We start from the raw sequence: 20522 nt of genomic DNA on the forward strand, positions 1-20522 counted from the left end.
AGAGGGACACGTATTATTATTATTTTTTTTAGATTTAACCTTCATTCAAGTAATTTGAAAGAAAAAAAAATCAGTTACCACATAGCAAAAATGCAAACAAAATACGTTAAAAAAAAAAGGAGACAAAACATGGAGTGATGGGGGAAAATATATCATCCAAGACAAATTAAGGACCTTAGTTGAGGATTGTTCAAGGACGAGGATTGTTTATTGGCTTCCTGACAGATTATGCCTGAATTCACCTCAGAGATGGCATAATCATAGTGCATAGTTGCCTTTCGCATGATCAGAATAAGATGTTTGTATTTATATGATTCCAGTATAAATGATTTACAACTGATTTCAGTAAAGGCGTTTACATACATTTAGAACCTTTTCTAATTGGTATTAATTCAACTTCACTCACTGAAAATTGTGTTTGTAAAGACCGAATCGATGGTGAATGCTGAATCAAAAAGGTGTTCTGGTTTGTGGTCTTTCTCTTCCAACACAGGGCTTTCTTTTAAAACCTCATCACTGGGGTCAGGTTGAGGTTCAGCACCGTTCTTACTTGACACCGATCCCACTGACTTCACTGAGATAGTGCTATGTACACTGGCACGACGACTGTTGCCGTCTGATGTTGAGATGACACAGCTGGCACGGGGCAGAGTGGACAGAGCCTGGCCTGTTTTAGGGCTTCGCACTGGCGTGGCAAAGCAGTTCAAGCACCCTGATATGGAGGAGGACTTCCCCTGCGTCTCGAGAGCAGGTTTGGGATCAGACTCTGTACTTTGCACGCTCTGAGTTTTATACAGTCCAATGGTTGCTTTGCCCAGGTTTTGGGCTGAACGGTCTCTAGCAGATCTCCCACCGCTGGTCCTCCGTACCCCATTCCTTGAGGAGCAGTAGCCCTGCCTGAGCTCCTCATGGTTGGGTCGGGCTGGGGAAGGGGAGTCACTGAATTGTTGCCGGCTGGACGAGAGTGGATCCAGAAGGGGGCTGCTATCACTGGACCAGGCCTCGTTCTCCTGGCTCACACTGAACTCACCACTGCTTGCACTTGGTGCACGACTCGATTTGCCATTCAGGCCTGGTGAAAATTAGAGGAATTAGAGGAAGTTAAAGTTCAACAGGATCATGTAACACTCTTTGTAGTCTACAGACAAATTCTTACCATCATCCTGGCCTTCAGTGCCATTTGCAAGCCTTGGTGGAATTGTGTCTCCTTGAAAATGTTTACCTAAAGCCATAAATGTGTAAACACACAGTTAGATACTCTAGATATACACTGTGTTCCAGTTACTCTTTAAGACAGGCGTATCCAGGGTGAATAATTACTTATGAGGCTTTTATTTTGCAAAGCAGCAAAGCACCAAAGCACCAAAGCAGTGAAATGCTGTTTGCCCATGCAAAAGTTGCAGCCACAGTACAAAGTTATTGGTTGCCAGAATGTTTTTTTGTTGTTGTTAAGAGTTGCTATGGTCCTCTGGGTTGCCACAGTGTTGCTATGCAGTTGATAAGGTGTTCTGAATGGTGTATAGCATGGTGCTGTTGTTTTGGGTTGGCTATGGTCTTTTGGGTTTTCAAGGTGTTGCTATGGAGTTGCAAAAAGTGTTTTTCCTAGCATATATTGTTTTCTAGTTGCCATGGTGTTCTGGGTTGCCAAGGTGTTGCTGTGCATCGGTGGTGTTCTGGATGTTTTTTTGCATGTTCCTATTTAGGTTTTTTTTTTTTGGTGGTTACCAGAGCATTGCTTTGTAGTTACTAAACTGTTCTAAGTGTTCTTTTTTAGCTTGTTGCTAAGTGGTTGCTATGGTGCTCTGGGCTGCTAAGGCATAGCAATTTCATAGCAATGTAGCTTCTAAGGTGTTTTGCATTGCCAAGGTGCTATGCGGTTGTGAAAAGTGTTCTAAATGGTTTTAGCATACTGCTGATATGGTTGATATAGTTGATCAAGTATTCTGGGTTGCCAAAATGGTGTTGTGTAGCTGCTAAGGTGTTATGAACAGTTTTAGCTTGTTGCTAAGGGGTTGCTATGGTGTTCTGTGTTTCCAAGGCATTGCTATGTAGTTGCTAAGGTGTTCTGAGTGTATTTTAGTATGTAGCTATGTGAATGTTAAGGTGTTTTGGGTGTTTCCCAAAGCATTGCTATGCAGTTGCAAAAACGTTTTTAGCATGCTGCAATGTGTTTGCTATGATGTTTTTTTCAATGGTTGCTAGTTTATTGCTATGCGGTTGCTAAGGTGTTCTGAATTATTTTTTTAGAATGTTATGAGTTTTAAGGCTGCTGCTGTGCAGATGCTACGGTGTTCTGAATGGTTTATAGCATGGTGCTGTTGTTCTGGGTTGCCAAGGCATTGCTCTGCAGTTGCTAGGGTCTTCTGGGTTGCTAAGGTGTTGCTATGCAGTTGCAAATGTGTTCTAAGTGGTTTTTAGCATATATTGCTTATAGTTGCTATGGTGTTTTGAGTCGCCAAACTGTTGCTATGCAGCTGCATAAGTGTTTAAAGTGGTTTTTAGCTTAAATTGCTTATAGTTGCTATGGTCTTCTGGGTTGCTAAGGTGTTGCTATGCAGCTGCAAGAGTGTTTTAAGTGGTTTTTAGCATAAATTGCTTATAGTTGCTATGGTGTTCTAGGTTGTCAAAATGTTTCAGTGCAGCTGCTAAGGTGTTCAGAATGGTTCTTGGCATGTTCCTATTTAGTTGCTATGGTGTTTTGGATGGTTGCCAGGGCATTGCTATGTGGTTACTGTTCTAAATGTTTTTAGCATGCTGCTTTGTGGTACTAATATTGATGCTTGTCACAAACACCATTAATGACAGAAAAACTGCAAATACCTAAGTGATAATGTGCATTCTGAGTCAATACCTTGATTACAGATGATTGCATGATTGTCTATGGAAGAGTAGTTATGAAATGATGATGATGTGGAGTGTTTTTTTGAAATGGCAATGGTGTGCTGTATTATTTGCTCTTCTGGCTGATCTTCCTGCTGCCCAGAGTCTTCATCCAAACATCCATCTGACTGCAGCAGATCATTCATGGCTGAGATGGAACATGACAAGAGATAAAGATGACATGAGATGAGGTTTATGGAGCTGAAAGGCGATGCAGCATTATGTCTTGAGGGAGTTCAAGCATTTATCTTGCATTGTCATTTTCTCTTCTCAAGAATAAAAGGCATTAATTTACTTTTAAAATGCTAAAAACAGCTTTGCTCATATTTAAGCTATAATGACTGATGATCATTAATCTTATCTTTAAATAATCCTGTATTCAAATAAAAAGCAATAAAGGGGAAGGCACAGCAGTTCCAGGAAGGGCATGATGTGAAGTCTTACACAGAGATCGGCGGAAGAGAGACTTGACTTTGTCTTTATCCTTTGGTTTGTTACCCTTAACATGAAACATTTTCAGGGTGCAGACTTGATCATCACAATGGAAAACATGAAGACAGGAAACGAGGGAGGAAAAACACTACAATAAGAACGTTTGTGAGCATTGTGAAAGAAGGAAATTATCTTGAAGGAAAGAACATGGAAATCACATACATCACAGACACATACATCACTCATCTTTTTTACTACCTACTTGGAATGTTAAGACATTTTGCTAATTTCTATGATTTCACGGCATGTATTTCTTGTTTTAAAGAGGCCATTTCATTTTAAAACATTTTTATTATTAAATATGATTTGTTTTTTGCTTTAAAGACAATTGACTTGTATTGTTTGAACAAAAAACATCGTAAGTTATGTTCCACAGAAGAAGAAAAAAGACATACTGTTTTGGAATGACAATAGAAAATAGAATTTCCCTTCAATGTTTTAGGTTTCTGACATCAGAGTTCGGAAAATTAAAGTACAGTATGTTTTCATAGAGCTCCTTTATCTCAAGGAACTTTTGATTACGCATGATGTGACCCTTTAAAAACTAGAAATATTTGTGTGGAAAAGGACCAAAGAAGATGATGGAATCACAGACTTCACATAAATCAGGAAACATAGGTCAAATAACTGTTTATTTATAGGAACTGAACTCTTCTTTAAGTTTTCTGTGGCAGGTTTGCCTAGGGCAGAATTTGAGGAGTTTTCTAATCACTAGAGGCGATTTATGGGGTGATTTACTATAGTAGCTATCCTTTGCTTGGCTACTCCATGTCAGCCGTCTGCCACAAATTGTTCTGTTCTCCTTCTCCTGACCTTGGGATGTTGGGATGAAGGGTTTGCTGCTGACTGAGTGGCTTGTTTCTGGATGTTCCTGGCTGGAATGGCTGGACTGTGACAGTTTCATGTAACTGAGGTTATACTAACTGCTGCTTCTCTTAGGGGACACGGTGTCACCATTAAGGGAGTTGGAAGCAGATTCCTCAGAGCCCTGGGAACCCACAGAGGAGCTGTTGTTGGGGTCATCCAGACCCTCGCATGACTCGGAGCGGAGCTGGGGAGTTGAGGAACGAACGTGCTGCTGATCTCGAGTCCTCGTCTTCATCAACTTCCTCATCTTCAGCGTTATCCAGTTGCCCCATCTACATTGATTAAGTGGTTGAACACAGAAAACATGATAAATGAAAACATGATCTTGATTTTTTTATGCAAAAAGCCTCTGGTAACATCACATAATGAAACGGTACCTGCGTGGAGGTAATGGGTCATAGAACTCGTACTGATCCATGATTTTCTCTTCCAGCTTTTCCTTCTGCCTTCTGAGTTCATTCAGCTTGTCTCTGTCAAAATAACATTACAGTTAGTCTACATGCTTACATGCCATAATGTGCCATCTACTGTGCTCTAAAGGTTGCAACCTTTTTGATTCCTTTTGACCTTCATTGTCCACAACAATATGATTTTTTCAGTTGTTTGTGATTAACTGGGTAAGGATTTTTACAAATATTTTTACTCACATTTTCTACCTAATAAAATATTGTAAAACTGTTATATATATATATATATATATATATATCGTTTTTACATTTTAATTTTTTCAGTTTACATTTTTTTATTCCGGTTAAAGTTTATTTTATTTCATGTAACAAAGTTTTTTATGGTTTTAGTTTTAGTTAACTATACTAATTCTTCAAAGAATTCTTCAAAAAAAAAGTTGTTAAGATGGAACTATCTGGATTTTAAGTTGTTTTAGCATATTTTAATGCCTGTTTTGTCTCATTTTAAATCATCTTGAGGCCACAGTTCACTACCTAAGAGCCACTACCTTTTTTCTTCATTTCTCAAGATTTTGCGTTCAGTTATGTTGCTTATTATAGAAAAATATAGAAAAATGTCAAGCTCTAAAAAAAGTTCATACTCTTGTTAATCCACTGCACAAAACAAATAGTGGTCAGCACAAACCATGTTTATCTGAAAGTCAACCCATATTTATTGTCGTCTGGGTCATATTTTCTGACCTTGCATAGTTTGTTTATAGTTTTCGAGGATAAGGGAATGTCAAGGAAACTTGCCCATGTTGGCATCTACATAATTTGATTGGCTTCAACCAAGTAGCAGATAAATTTGTGCTAAAATACCATAGTCTGTGCACATAGATTTTGATGTCAACAACTAAAGATATGGGAATTGTTTTGTCTTCCCTTTAATAAGTTATTTATTGGGTTATCCTAACTATGCATACATAACTTTGGTAATAAACCATAATGTGAGAACCATTGCTTTGCAGATTTTTCGGAATATTAATAAACTGTCTTTAACTGATTTATATGCTGCATAGATTAAAAAAAAAATGTCTCTCACATATATTGTCTCTGCTCCACATGGAACAAGTCCTTGCTCTCCATGGTCTGATCTAGCAGGGTTCGGTTCTGCAGCATCAGGCTCTGGATCTGGTCCAGCAAGTGTCGGTTCTCCTCTTCCAAGTTCCCCTTCAGCTGGGTCAGCAACTGAACAGAAGCACAAAAGGAGGTGATTCATCATGGACTTACAGTATTTAATCAGTAGTTTTGTTTAAGAAGCAACACAGTTAGGGGACCAGTATTAACCTGCATAAACCAGCCTGGATGATGACATGATCTGCAGGTATGTAAAAGATGGAAGTAAAATCTTCCAAGAGCATTCTGCTCTGTTTGAATGAACTGCTACGCACCTCACACTGGTTGGTCAGTTTAATGCTGGTGATTTCCAGCTGCTGGTTCTGCTCTTTGAGTTTGGACAGCTCTGATTCCAGCAGCGTTTGTTCCAGTTTGCAGGAGTTTAGCTGGTTCTTTATGCTCTTGTGCTCAACCTGAAGTTCCTCATTCTCTGCCAACAGCTTCTGGTAGGTTTGATTCAGCCTGGGTGGAGGATAAAGCACAGTGTTTTGTGCAGATAATCATATAAGATGGTAAACAAATTATTTATTCAAATATAATATTAATATTTATATATTTAAGGTAATTTTATTACTGTAGATTAGCATTAGCTCTAAAATGCAATGTTTGCCATTTGTACACACTGTGCTTTAAACCCCTGATTTGGTGTTCCCAGTAAAAAATGTCTGGCCAAAAATCTCTCATTATTCTATATTGTCACCAAATCTTGGATTCAGTCTTTTTGTCATCTTGTTGTCTTTTTACAGGTACAGGTTTTGTATTGCTTTTTGTAACTCATTGATCACAGGCCCCAATTATCTGAGCTTATGCACTTCTGTTTTTAAGTGAAAAAAATCATTATTTGTCGATAATTAAGTCAATGTTCATTCAAAAACTAATGTGCATAAGCTCAGATCAATGAGACCTACAATCAATCAGCTCCCAAAAGAAATACAAAACCTGTGCTAATTGAAATAAAACAAGTTCATAAAAATACTGAATTCAATATAGCATAATGAGAGATTTATATGCAATTTTTATAGACTTGTCATTTTTGACCGGGAACACCACAAGTGAAACACATTGGGGAAAAAAAATCCCCAAAATTATAATTTTTTTTGGGAAGTTGGTATAACCTGTGTAAGCAAAGTCAGTAAGTTTTTATCCAATGCAATAACACGGACTAGCATTTTTGGCAAAAAAGAAAATCCTCTCTGGGTCAAAATGACTGTAACACAACATAAAGACATAATTGAATTCCTTTACGTTTAATGTGACAGCTATTTTCTAAAGTTGGTGTACACCAAGGAAACAAACAAAGTATGAAAACCCAGTCACACACATACAGTACAGTATATGAACACAGACACACACAAAACACTGACCAGTCTTTCTCGTCTCTGAGTCTTTGGCTCTCTGCTGTTGTGTTCCTGTTTGTGCATATCTCATTCTGCATCTTCTGCTGTTCTTCTCTAAGAGCTCTCTCTAACCCCTCCAGCTGAGCGCGCTGCTGAAGTAGTGTGTTATATCTGGAAAATTATAAGGCAGACATAAACAGTGGCATAGTTTGATAGCACTTGTCTATACATACTACAAAATGCATCACAGAAGCATGTGGCATTATATCCTTACACAGAACTTGGAATCAGCATCTTAACCGGGCACTGTAAAGACTAATCTTATGGTGTGTGTGGACTAACCTGTCCTCCAGAGATCTGTGCTCTATCTCCAGGGTTCGGTGACTGTTCTCCATTGTTGAGTACCTGTGAGAGAGCACCTCCAACTCTGCTCCCTGTCTCTCATGCAGGACGCTCAGTCTCTCGTGGTCCCGGAGAAGAAGTTCATTAACGGTGTGCAGCTCTTCTCTCTCCCGCATCGCGCCCTCCCTCTCAGCCTCCGAACTCTGCCGTTCCCGCTGTTGCTGTGCATTATGAGCCATCAGAGAGGAATTCTGGGAAGATAAAGTGGACTTCTCTACCTAAGAGAATCTGAGGATTTTTTTTAGAAAGAAAGAAATTAATACTTGTATTTAGCAAGGAAGCATTAAATTGAATGAAAAACATTACAAATTTAACCACCCCATTGCAATTAGCAATAACGGTTGTGTATATGTCATTTTTATCACATTTTAAAATACCTGTATCTGCAATATTACCAGTGCTTTTAATACAATATGTCTGGTTTAATTTGACTCACCTGCAATTGTGCATTGTGTGTCTGCAGTGTTGTGTTGCTCTCTTGCAAGGAGGCCGTCTGCTGTTGTAATGCAATTATTTGTGTCTGCAACCCATCTGACTGCATCTGCAATGTCTGCAGTTGTGTCTGCAATGCCTGTTTCTCAGCCTGCAAAGTTGCATCCTGCACAAGAAAAACCAAAGGCAAATATGTCCAATTTCTTTAGCTTAACTAGTAGAGCATGATGTTTACAACACGAATGTTGTGGGTTTGATTTCCAAATGTACATGTACTGACAAAACACGTCTATCTTACATGTGCTGAAGTTATGAAGCTGCTTAGCAGGAATTAAACATTACTTCATGTTAAAATCCATCCTTAAGTATTTAAACAGGTTGACTATGTAAGGGGACACTGGAGACTCACATTTCTCTCCACCTCAATGAGTCGATCTTTGAGTTTGAGCAATGCCCACGTGGCCTCCTGACTCTCTCTGTGCCATGTCCTCTCTGGTGGAGAACATCGTCCTGCCTTTTCCTCCTCATCCCTCTGAAGCAATGCCTCATAGTTCTGTTTGACCTGCAAAAATTTATAAGAATCCAAAGTTGCTTTGGATAAAAATAAAAAAGCCTTGGCTTGGCCTTTTTGCTTGCATGAGCATTATCTCGACCAACCTAAAAAAATACAGTTTTTAGCCTGAATTAAGAGACAATTTTCATTCGATTTTTTAAATGTTTAAAATATTTTATTTTATTGGTTTTAAAATATGTTTCTAAGGAATCTGACATTTAAAAGTATCACCTTGGGCTTCTCTGAATGTCTGCATATCCCTGGTCTACAGCCTCGTGATCTCCAATTCGTGTCTCCTGGTTTAGCCTCATCCTCTCTAGTTCATAAGTCAATTTTTCAAGATCAGATTCGTTCTGTTGCAATTTCAACCATTGGTCCAGCAGCTCCTGGAGTGGAAAACAGTAAATTTGAGAAAAATAAGAGAACACTGAGAAAGTGTAATCATCTACAAAGCCTTCACTGTAGTGGTAACCTCTCGTAATGTCATCAGCATCCTCTTATCCACTCCAGTCTGTTGAATCAGCTCCTGGTTTTCCTTCTCTAGCTCTTTGTTCTTGGCGCAGGCCTCACTAAGATAGTTAGCCTTTTTAACCAGGGTATGGTTCTCCTTCTCAAGGACCACCAACTTCAGGTTACTACTATCCAACGAGACCTCCTGGATCTTCACTTGCTGCCACAATCTCCGATTCTCCTTCTCCAGACAACTCCTATCTTGCTCCAAATCTCCATTCTCATGCACTAGACCTTGGTTTTCTATATCTACTTGTCCTTGGTTTTGGTTGAAATTGACTTGATGACTCTGGTTCTCAGTCTCCAATTCATGGACCTCAACTTCAAGACAAAGAAGATTGGTGTTAGTATTTTCCAAGTATATATGCAAATGTTCTGTGTCAAGGGAATGATTGCTGGTCTTCTGATTCGGTGTGATAATTCGGCCATTGTGCATGTTGGTAAATGCTGGAGTAGATTTATGAGTCTTATAGTCCACTATGTCCGTCCTCCCATTTTCCTCAATATGTTTAGATTCAGAGATGATCTCATCCAATGGACGACTGTTTCCTTGAAGTTCTTCCAGGGCCTTCAACAACCTCTGGTTCTCTTTCTCCAGTTTCAGCAACCTGCTACATGTCATTTCAGTTACCTCTTGGCCCAAAGATTTCGACTCAGCAACCATAGACACATATTTTAGGTTTATTCACGTTTACATTTTTTTGCAAGCTACCGTATGCTTCTATGTAACAGCAAAATCTTGGTTTCAAAGCAAGGTTTGGAGTAACATAGGGTCTTATTCAATGGCACAATGGTCCATAAGCATTACATTTTTAAGATGCCTTGTCAAATTGGCAGTGCTAATGTTTATATATACCTGAATTCTGTTGAGGGTTCTTGGCGAGTTCTAGCTCCCAGCCCAAACGCTTTGATTCTTCCATACTCCTTTTCTGAGAGAGCTCCAGTATGACGTTCCTTTCCAGCAGCTCCTCTATTCGTCTCCTGTCCACGGTTGTTTCCTAAAACACATTAGACAGCTGAGTCAAGCAGATAAATTATCATTTGGAATGGCAAGAATAGAAAATGGTACATAGTAATATTGTGGCAGATCCTTTTCATGGATATAATTTCTTCTTCCTCACCTCTTCCATGTCATGAAGTTTTGATTCTAGTCAAAGAATCGAATCGGTGCAGTTTTTCAAATCGTGCTTTGACACTCTGTAGCTCTTCCTCCAGCATGGCCTTACTTTCCATCAACACCTGATTATCCTCCTTTAGCTCCTATCAATGCCAAAAATAAAGTTTTGAGATTTCTTGCTCATGCACGTACACCAAATTTTGTTCTTTTGAACTTTACATCCATCAAATAATATAAAATAAAAAATATATATAATAATATATATTTTTTGGGCACCAAATCTGCATTTTAGAATGATGTCTGAAAAATCATGTGACACTGAATACTGGAGTAATGATGCTAAAAATTCAGTTTTGCAATAACATGAATTAAATTGCATTTTAAAATATATGAAAAGAGAAAACAGTTATTTTACATTCTAATTATAATTCACAATTATATTTCACTGGGGGTATTTTTACTAACCCCAAACTTTTTAATGGTACTGTATGCACACATAAACATTGTTCTATACACACCTCCAGTTTGACTTTGTAAAAGTTCATGTTGTGAAGTTTATCTCGGTAGCGAGCCACTTCACTCTCCAGTTTGTCTGCTCTGATGGCTCTTTCTTTCATCGCATCCAGCTCATCACGGTACATCCTGGCTGCTCGTGCATCTGTTAACAGCTGCATGTTCTGCCATAGACCCCCCAAAAGTAGATGGGATAGAAAGAGCAAGGAAGAAAAAAATTAAAATTAAAATAACAACCTTAGCAATATATAAACAAATATGGCACAACTGGACTGCAACTGGACATTAGTTTATCTTTTGAAAGTTAAAGTTTTGAAGTTGTCATGTCTATAACATAAAAGCATATGTGATAAAGAATAAAAAATAATGTAGCAAAATATAAATTGTGACAAAAGTGTAAGTTCATCATTGGAGCTTTAGATCAGCCATATATTAAAATATTTTATTTTTAGTACCTCTTGCTGGTGTCTTTTAACCTCAGCTTCCACACTGTCCAGGTCCTGCCTGCAGTCTAAAAGCTGTTCACTTTTCTCCTCTCTGTTGGGACACAGGCAACAGATGTTTGGAAGATTTAAAAGATTCAATACTCACACAGGTTCAGAGGAGTGATTAACATGTAATCACTTAATCAGAGAAGAAAAAGTATGCACAGAATCACACACCCAAACATGTGGGCAAATTAGCATAAGTACGTGCAAAAAAAATGCTAATATAACCACATGCAAATGTGTAAACAAATGCACATCTACTACAAGCACACACAAGCCAACAAAGAGGCACAGCCATCCTATGTTTGCCATATCGATAAGGTAACAACAACAACAACAAATGTGCATATCTGCTTTTAGTAGCTACACAAAAATCAGAAAGACTTATAATTTATTTATAGACTTATAAAATAACTTAGTTATTTTAAAACCATTGTGATATTTTTTCTGCGTAGTGCTCTGTGTTTTTGCAAAAGTCAATATTGCATTTTTCACATCACACATCACATCAACATATATCATATTTATAAATATTAAATAATGTTTTAATTAAATTATTATTTTATGTTATTGTAAAGTTACACCAGAAAGTTAGTATAATCACCTAAAAATGATTGTCATTGATTTTCCAAACTCTGTTATTTCATAGACCAGTATGTCGAGAATTTTCACTACAAAAGATGTTTTATCCCCAAATGAAACTGACTTTTGCTAAACTGAAATCTGCTTCCTATAAATGATGATTGAAACATCACATATTCACTTCAAAACACTGAGAAAGCCGGGTTGTTTTGTTTTGACATTAACACTCAAGTGCTGCTCAAGGACTACTCCAAAATAGACGCCCAAGAAAGCAGCAGTATGGGCAGTATTGTACAGCGGGTTTGAGGATGGATGGAAAAAACTGATGGATGGAAGGATGGATGTGTGGATGAGGGGGGTTGACTGTCTGTAGCATTACACTAAGATGATCAAAGTGGGTCAGCAGAATAAGGACGGACTGTACCACTGTGCCCTGCACTGTGCAAGGGTCTATTTAATCTGGGGCAAGCTTCCTACATACATTTTACTGTAACCACAGAACTAGCTGATTAATCAGTGAACCTTTATTTATTATCAAATAAGTAAATCAATGAAAATAAGAAAACACACATGATTACATTTTATTTAAACTTTAGTATAGTGCAAATGATTATTAATTGCAAAACATTGTTTGAAGTAATATGAGGTATAAATAGTTCAGCCATGAAACTCTACTCATGTTCTGATTGGTTAATTCAGTTCAATGTTCCCAGCCAATCGGATTCATATATTCATTACTGTTTACCTATATAACCAGGACGTATTCAATGAATGCTATGTCTGCGCGCTATGAGTGTCCTCATCTTAGCCCACCGCCTCCCCAGCACCACCTGCCTAGATCTGCTATGGGGGATCTTCCTCTCACTAGCAGCACCAGCATGTTTCCTTTTAAAGGGCTCATCGGATGAACATTTTCCACAAGTTGGCATGATTTTTTTAGGGTCTTCATGAAATGTCTGTAATATATTTTGCTTAAAAACACTCAATGGCTGTGTAAACAACACCCTTTTTGCTTTGTCAAAAACAGCTCTGCTCACACCAACCCGTTTTGGTGTATGTCTCTTTAAATTGCACCGGACACTCAATTATAGGACTTAAACATGGAAAAAGTCCGGTTTTCATCCGATGAGCCCTTTAAATTTATGATCCGAGCGTTTAGCAGAAGCGAATCTACTTGCTCAGCAGCAGCAGCAGCAGCAGAGTAGCAGATCTAGTCCACCAAGACCAAACCCACACACATTCTATTTACATTAATAAAGCTTTTATAATCTATCCCGAGAGATGTCATGACTGAAATTGTTTTGTACACTGGAAACTAAATATAGGCTTTCAATATTAATAAATAAATACAAATAAAAATGCTCAATTATGATAAAAAATTAAATAAATACAAATATTTAATAAAAATATCATGAATGCTGACCAATGCATATGGCTGCCAATATATTGTCTATTTTTAACAGTTAATGACCCAGGAAATGGCTTGATTAGTGCAGCTTTCTATTCTGTGTTGACAGTCTCTATTGAAACAGGAAGTCACAGTCATGAACCATGATTTTTTGCTTGCTAAAATGATTGCAATGATATACCCCGATAAACATACAAGTTTGATCATTCATCATATCTGTGCATGTGTAGATCCTTTTAGCGTGTGTGCATAAGCTCACAGTTCCTGTCTGAGGTGTTTGATCCTGGCTTTAGCGTCCATCAGCTCTAGTGCCAGATGCTGCTGGGATAAAGGGAGCCAGCTGCTGGCAGACTCTGTGAGGGAGGAGTCATCACCAAACACTACAGATTTCATCGACTCTTTCCCCTGCATCAACTCCACGATGGCCTATCAGCAGAGACAGAAAGAGTGGGAGGGGGCAGACGAGAAAATTAATCTGTTTTGGCTTCACCCAATAGACATTTAAAGTCACATGCACTGGCTGTTTATCATTTTATGAACCAATTATTATTTATTTTCATTCATACTGCAGCCAATAAACCTTTTTGAAATTGAACGATCATCTCCTAAAAAAGTGTGGAAGGGAATGAATTTTGTCACTTCTAAAAGACTTCTGAAGATACCTCAAATTGCCAGTCTCGCTGGTCCACTAATATTTTGAGATTAATGCTCATACTTCTGCAGAGATTTTCCCATTCCTCTGGACACAGACCATCTATCCCCAACCAGTGCAGATCAAACACGTTCTCCTGACAATGAGTCACCTGGAGTGCAAAAAAAAAGAGTCAATCAGCATTTTGTATAGCTTTATACAATTACAAAAATGTGTATCATCTACCTACTGCTCAATTCAAAACACCTCCTGGCAAGAAGGTGCATAATAGATAATAGAAGTTACATGCTGCTGACAATCTGAAAACAAAAGGGGTTCTGATGTATTATCTTGTTATGTTATTAAGACACTCATTATGCCTGTAGGTGGCTTCTTTCAGGCAGACTTGATTTTAATCAGTTCTCCATGAGAAGTCCAATCAAATATAATTACTACATGACTATACAGATAATCAGCCATATGTGGCATATTTGCCAAGCAATTGTGTCTCTTGTAGTCTATTCCAGTACCTCTTGGATATGAGCTGCAATTGCTGCTTTTGTGTCAAAATCAAGACTTTGTATCTTCTCGATACACTCCTCTTTTCTTTCACACTGTAAAACAGCAACAGGCACTTTTAGGTCTACACACTAGAGGTGGCACTGCTTCATTTTGGTGAAAATGTACAATGAAAAAATGAAGAGTTAAATGAATTGTCAAGTGCTCGGTTTAATATAATCTATGTGCACATACATAGTGGCATGTTACCTGCACAGCACAGCCAAGCAACAGTAGCAGTAACTTCCTGATCTCTTCTAGACCTTCCTCTAGAAAAAAGTTTTCATTTGTCAATTCAGTCAAAACAAGTGCTTTACAATGGAATACAAATGATCCTAAATTTGCTCGATCACAGTTATCTGGTGCACTCCAAGATGTTTTTGAAATAAGTCTCTTATGCTCACCAAGGTTGCATTTATTTGATCAAAAATACGGTAATATTTTGAAATATTATTACAATTTAAAATAACTTGTTTTGTATTTGAATATATTTTAAAAAGTCATTTATTTCTGTGATGCAAAGCTGAATTTTCAACATCATTACTCCAGTCTTCAGTGTCACATGATCCTTCAGAAATCATTCTAATATGCTGATTTGCTGCTCAAGAACCATTTCTTCTTATTATCAGTTTGGAAAACAGTTGTGCTGCTTAATATTTTTGTGGAAACCATGATACATTTTTCAGGATTCTTTAATGAACAGAAAGTTCAGAAGAACAGCATTTATTTGAAATATAAATATTTTGTAACATTATAAATGTCTTTACTGTCACTTTTGGTCAATGTAATGCATCCTTGCTAAATAAAAGTATAAAAGTATACAAAAGTATACAATAAATCTTACTGACTCCAAACTTTTGAACGGGAAATACTGTCAATCAAAACAAACACCTCTTGATATGTACACATTTTATTCTGAAGAAAGATATCATAGATATCAAGATATTGTATTATAATTACAACTCCTGAAACCATAAGCGTAAACCGTCCAGGGGGACATAAAGGGAGTGTTGGAAAGGACAGGAAAGTATTTAAAGGAGTAAGTAAAATTAAAATTACACACAGCAGCTTTATGATTTCTGTAAGAGCTCCTGAAGGATTAGATTCAAGCTACTGGAACTATTGTGCATTTTCTGCGAATCTTTTTTTTTTAAGAGCTGACGTACCACAGACCGGGTTCCTGCCCAGCAGCAGCACATTGGGAGAAGGCATCATAATCAGCTGATGCAGGGTCTCCTACAGAAAATAGGATGCAAAATCAGAAACAAGAGATGAGAGAGATGAGATACACAGAATATTGCCAGAATATTGCAGCTCTGAGTTTTATTAAAGAGCAAAAACAACCCAAGCTGCCATCAGTTTCTTTGCATTCAACCATTTTAAGCGGTAAATTACAAGTAGGACCGGGGACTGGGTTAATTGTTTAGAGACGTCTCAAAGAGTTCAGGAAACTTGTGTGCAGGCCCATGGGGGATGGTTTAAATCAAGACAATTATTAAACTTTGATGTGGTGCTTCAGATGAACTTGAATGTTGTGGTCACCATCTTCTGCAATCTTATTAATGTGTGAAAAAGAAAAAAAAAGAAAAATGAGAACACATTAAAGGTCCAATGCAGAGGTAATTCAAGAAGTTAGATTACACAGCACTCACTAAAAGATGTATAAGTCCTTCTTAAAAAGCCACATATCCAGACAACCACAGTGTTTGTGAACATTCATTACAGAGCATTTCAGCTTAAATCAGCATGACGATGTATATTATTAATTATTAAAAAGCATTATTTAATAATGTATCCTCGTGGAAGGCAGACGTCCCAGAATGTCCAGGGCTTTTTAATGTTTAAGTTTTGTTAACACAAATCGACAAGGCCTTGTATGGTTGGGCTTACTTTGCCTGTCACTTTTCCATATGGGAATTCATTAATGCCAATTCTTCTTGGGCAAGATCGTTTTCAGTTTCGCTGAAAAATCCGTGATTGAACGCTCTGAATTTCCTCAGGCTAACAAAACTCAAGGGAAGATAAGTCAATTCCAAAGATTCAAGATGCTGAGTACAAACAGCTCTGCTACATGGCACAATATTTTTTATTAACTTTGCATTTAGATTTGCAAAATGTGTCAACTTAAGACAACACATGGTTTTACAAAGCCACAATTTCCACCAATTAAAAAAAAAATAAGTGAAAATTAAGCAACAGGAAAGAATTGCATTATTGGCTTGTCTGTTTTTTTAGGGTACTTTCATTACTTTGACCGCTTTAGCCGGCACCATAAGAGACAGGACTCATGGGATGTAAAATGGGTCATTTTCCAGCTTTGCTCCGGGCCATTGCGGTTTCCTAGCTACTGATTACAGAGATGTTGGCTTGGCGTGCTGATATCTAGGCCAGCCTCTTTGAGGGGAGCTTGTAGGTCTGGCGGCGAGGCTATTTCCACACGGACAGATGTGCAGGATGCAGGGTGGATAGCAGGAACTTTAGGGTATGACTTAAAATCCTGCCCTTCCACCTAGAGGGCCTCCTTTTGAGAATACGCAGAATCCAGTATATTAAAAAGGGAACTTCACATTGAACTTGCATGCAGCAAAAACATATTTGAAAGAATGACTTGGGTTATACATTAACTTTTTTTCTCTGCTTTGCAGAAGACAAGGGTATAGACAGCAAACGTACAGCCCACTTTTAAGCGGTCTTGGTTTTGGTAGTGTTTTTCTCTTTCATGAATTTCTAAAAATTCTTCAATATATAGCCTTGAAACACTCTAACTATCTCAGAGATGAATCACGACATTACAACCACTGATTCAAAGCAAATAAATAAATAATACCAATTTAGAAAAAATGGGGAAATAATATACAATACTGTGTATTTATCTTTTTTATTAGCCGTAAGTCATTGATTGAATCTAACTTATAATGTTAGTCTCACGTAGCCAGACCTTCTATGGAATCTATGGCAGCTTTCATTGGCCAAGGCCCGCCCATAAGGCCGTTTGACCGACATGTCAAACAACCAATCACAGTTCGTTTCATTCATTGTCACGTTTCGGGATGTGGAAATGTCGCCACAATAACAGACCGGTGTGTAAAACTCTCGGACGTATTTTAAATTATAATGTTAACTTAATCTGATTTCTCTTCTGGAATTATGGGCAGAGAACTTCCTTAAAAATTAATTCAGCAATATATATATATTAAATTATTATAACATTTTCTCTGTGCCTTACCTGGTAGTATGATTCGATGTGGTAAATGAGAACAGACAGGTTTTGAGCTCTCTGGACGATGTCATTGTTCACTTTGTTTAAACCTTGAACAGTCCCTTTGGGATTTCTGTGAAAAAAAAAAATACATGAATTTAATGTTTCTGTGGGAACTGGAAACTGATAGAATTTTTCATATGAACACAGCACAGCAGTCTGTTTAGTACACTTTCTTTCAAAGAAATGTAAAATTTACTGACCCACATTTTTCGATGGCATTCAGTATGTCCTAAAAAATGTTCTTGTAAAAGATGAGATCAATAAAAACCTCAACTACTCTACATTCAAACAGAATGCTTACTATACTGAGTTGAGTGCTCAGATTCTATAACTGTGTGCAAATGGATACTTACATTTGATACATGACCTTGTTCAAGAATATGCCATCCACTAATTCAGTGTATTCATAGAGAATGTTCCCCTCTCTGTCACCTAGCTGACCAAATGTCTTAACCTTTGGAACATAGATATATATGAGAAGTTAAAATGACATGTCATGAAGTGACAGCAGTGTGACATGCTCTTTAAACAACAATTTTCTACGTAAACAAGCAGTTTTGTTGCATTGTGAGAATGAGACATCATATTGAGAAACTAAATGGAATATTCATAGTTTTAAACACTCATTAATCACACTGTAGGGTGATTTAAGAGAACTGCACAAATATAATTACCAGTGAAGACTGAGCTGGTCGCCACACTTCATTTGAGTGAATACAAAAGTGATTTTATATATATAGAAAGCATATTAAATTAAAGCAAAGTGTCTACTTTAATGCTTCAAATAACATTTGAGAAAATAAAAAGTCAATATATGGGTAAAATAATGTTCCATCGTCATTCAGCGTAACAGACATATTTATGAAGAATGAAACAACATACTTATTCTGACTTATACTTATTAAAATATTTAAAAGAAAAAACTAAATATAAAGATGCAAACTTTTATTGTTTTGATGCTTGATGACCCTTTTTCGTCTTTCACCTATATATACACACACACACACACACACACACACACTACCAGTCAAAAGCTTTTAAACAGTAAGATTTTTAAAGTTTTTTAAAGAATTCTCTTCTGCTCACAAAGTCTGCATTTATTTGATCCAAAATACAGCAAAAGCAGTAATATTCTGAAATATTTTTACTATTTAAAATAGCTGCTTTCTATTTGAATATATTTTAAAATGTAATTTATTCCTGTGATAAAAAGCAGATTTTTTAGCATCATTCCTCCAGTCTTTAGTGTCACATGATCCTTCAGAAATCATTCTAATATGCTGATTTGCTGCTCAAAAAACATTGATTATTATTATTAATAATAATATTTAAAACAGTTGAGTAAATTTTTTTCCGGATTCTTTGATGAATAGAAAGATCCAAAGATCAGCATTTATCTGAAATAAAAAGATTTTGTAACATTACACAATATACAATTCAAAAGCTTGGAGTCAGTATCTTTTTTGGGGGGGGGAGAAATTATAGAAATTAATACTTTTATTTAGCAGGGATACTTTAAAATGATCAAAAGTGATGATAAAGACATTTATACTGTTATTAAAGATTTATATTTCAGATAAATGCTGTTCTTCTGAACGTTCTATTCATCAAAGAAACGTGAAAAAATTATACTCTGCTGTTTTCGACAATAATAATAAATGTTTTTTTTTTAGCAGAAAATCATCATATTGGAATGATTTCTAAAGGATCATGTGATACTGAAGACTGGAGTTATGATGCAAAAAAAAATCAGCTTTGAAATCACAGAAATAAATTACATTTTAAAATATATTCAAATAGAAAGCAGTTATTTAAAATCGTAAAAAATGTTTCACAATATTACTGCTTTTGCTGTATTTTGGATCAAATAAATGCAGGCTTGGTGGGCTGAAGATAATTCTTTAAAAAAACTGATATTGATATATTAAAAAAATATATCTGCAAAAAAAATATTTTTACACATCCATTTTTTTGTCAGTCTATCAGAGTTTGTCAGTTGTCATGACAAACATAAAGCTGATCTTCCACAGAGATAACTGTTATGCTAGCTCAGATGCTCTGACACATTGATACAATCTGATACAATGTTTGCTATGTTCTGCACGTAACAAACAGAAAAAAACTGCAACTTACCCAAGTGACAAGAGGGCCGCTCATGAACTGCTCTAATATGACTGGAATCTCACCCTCCATATTAATATTACACGATCAGTGAGATTTACAAATCAGAAAGCACTTGGAAGAAACAAAAAATCCATATAAATCCAGCACTGGTGGTTTACCCTTCTCCATAAGCAGCTGAGCAGAGGAGATGTAGCTGCATCACTGAACAAGGGAAAAATCTGCAGTTCACAGCGATGCGATGCAGGATTTCATATTCATGCAGCTCGTTCCTCATCATCAACAAACTGGTATCTGTTATTAGATTGAAAATAAACGCAGAATGTTGCCTTTTAAATGTCCCATCAGGACTGCAGCATCCCGGTCACACATCACGCCGAAACTACAGTGCGCCTGAAGTCATTTAGCAGACGCTTTTATCCAAAGCGACTTGCAAATGAGGACAATAAAAGCACCTAGGCGACCGCCTAGCTCGCCTATGCCTAGAAACGGCCGTGGGTGGAACAGATGTGTTTTTAGTTGTTTCTAAACTCAGCTCCGACTCAGCTGCTCGGATTGATTTGGGCAGGTCATTCCACCAGGAGGGAACAGTTAATGAAAAAGTCTGTGAAATGATGAGCCTAACTAATTAGAATCCAAATAACACAGGATTTTAATAACTAAATGTAAACTTGAGACAGTTTACTGTCTTTTTACTTGTTTTTATTATTAAAAACAATAAATGTTGTGAAGGTGATATGTATTTTTATAGACATGTTTAGGAAGAGCATTGTGACCATTTGTCCAGTGGATTTTCATGATGTA

At 37.1% G+C, this 20522-nt stretch overlaps 1 pseudogene; it reads right to left on the reverse strand.

Annotated features, from left to right (window-relative positions):
• Positions 1 to 398: 398 nt before the first annotated feature.
• On the reverse strand, positions 399 to 19794 carry LOC107672652 (girdin-like; annotated as a pseudogene).
• Positions 19795 to 20522: the final 728 nt, after the last annotated feature.

This window comes from Sinocyclocheilus anshuiensis, unplaced genomic scaffold, assembly GCF_001515605.1.
Source record: "Sinocyclocheilus anshuiensis isolate Anshui unplaced genomic scaffold, SAMN03320099.WGS_v1.1 scaffold1346, whole genome shotgun sequence".
Taxonomy (NCBI): Eukaryota; Metazoa; Chordata; class Actinopteri; order Cypriniformes; family Cyprinidae; genus Sinocyclocheilus; species Sinocyclocheilus anshuiensis.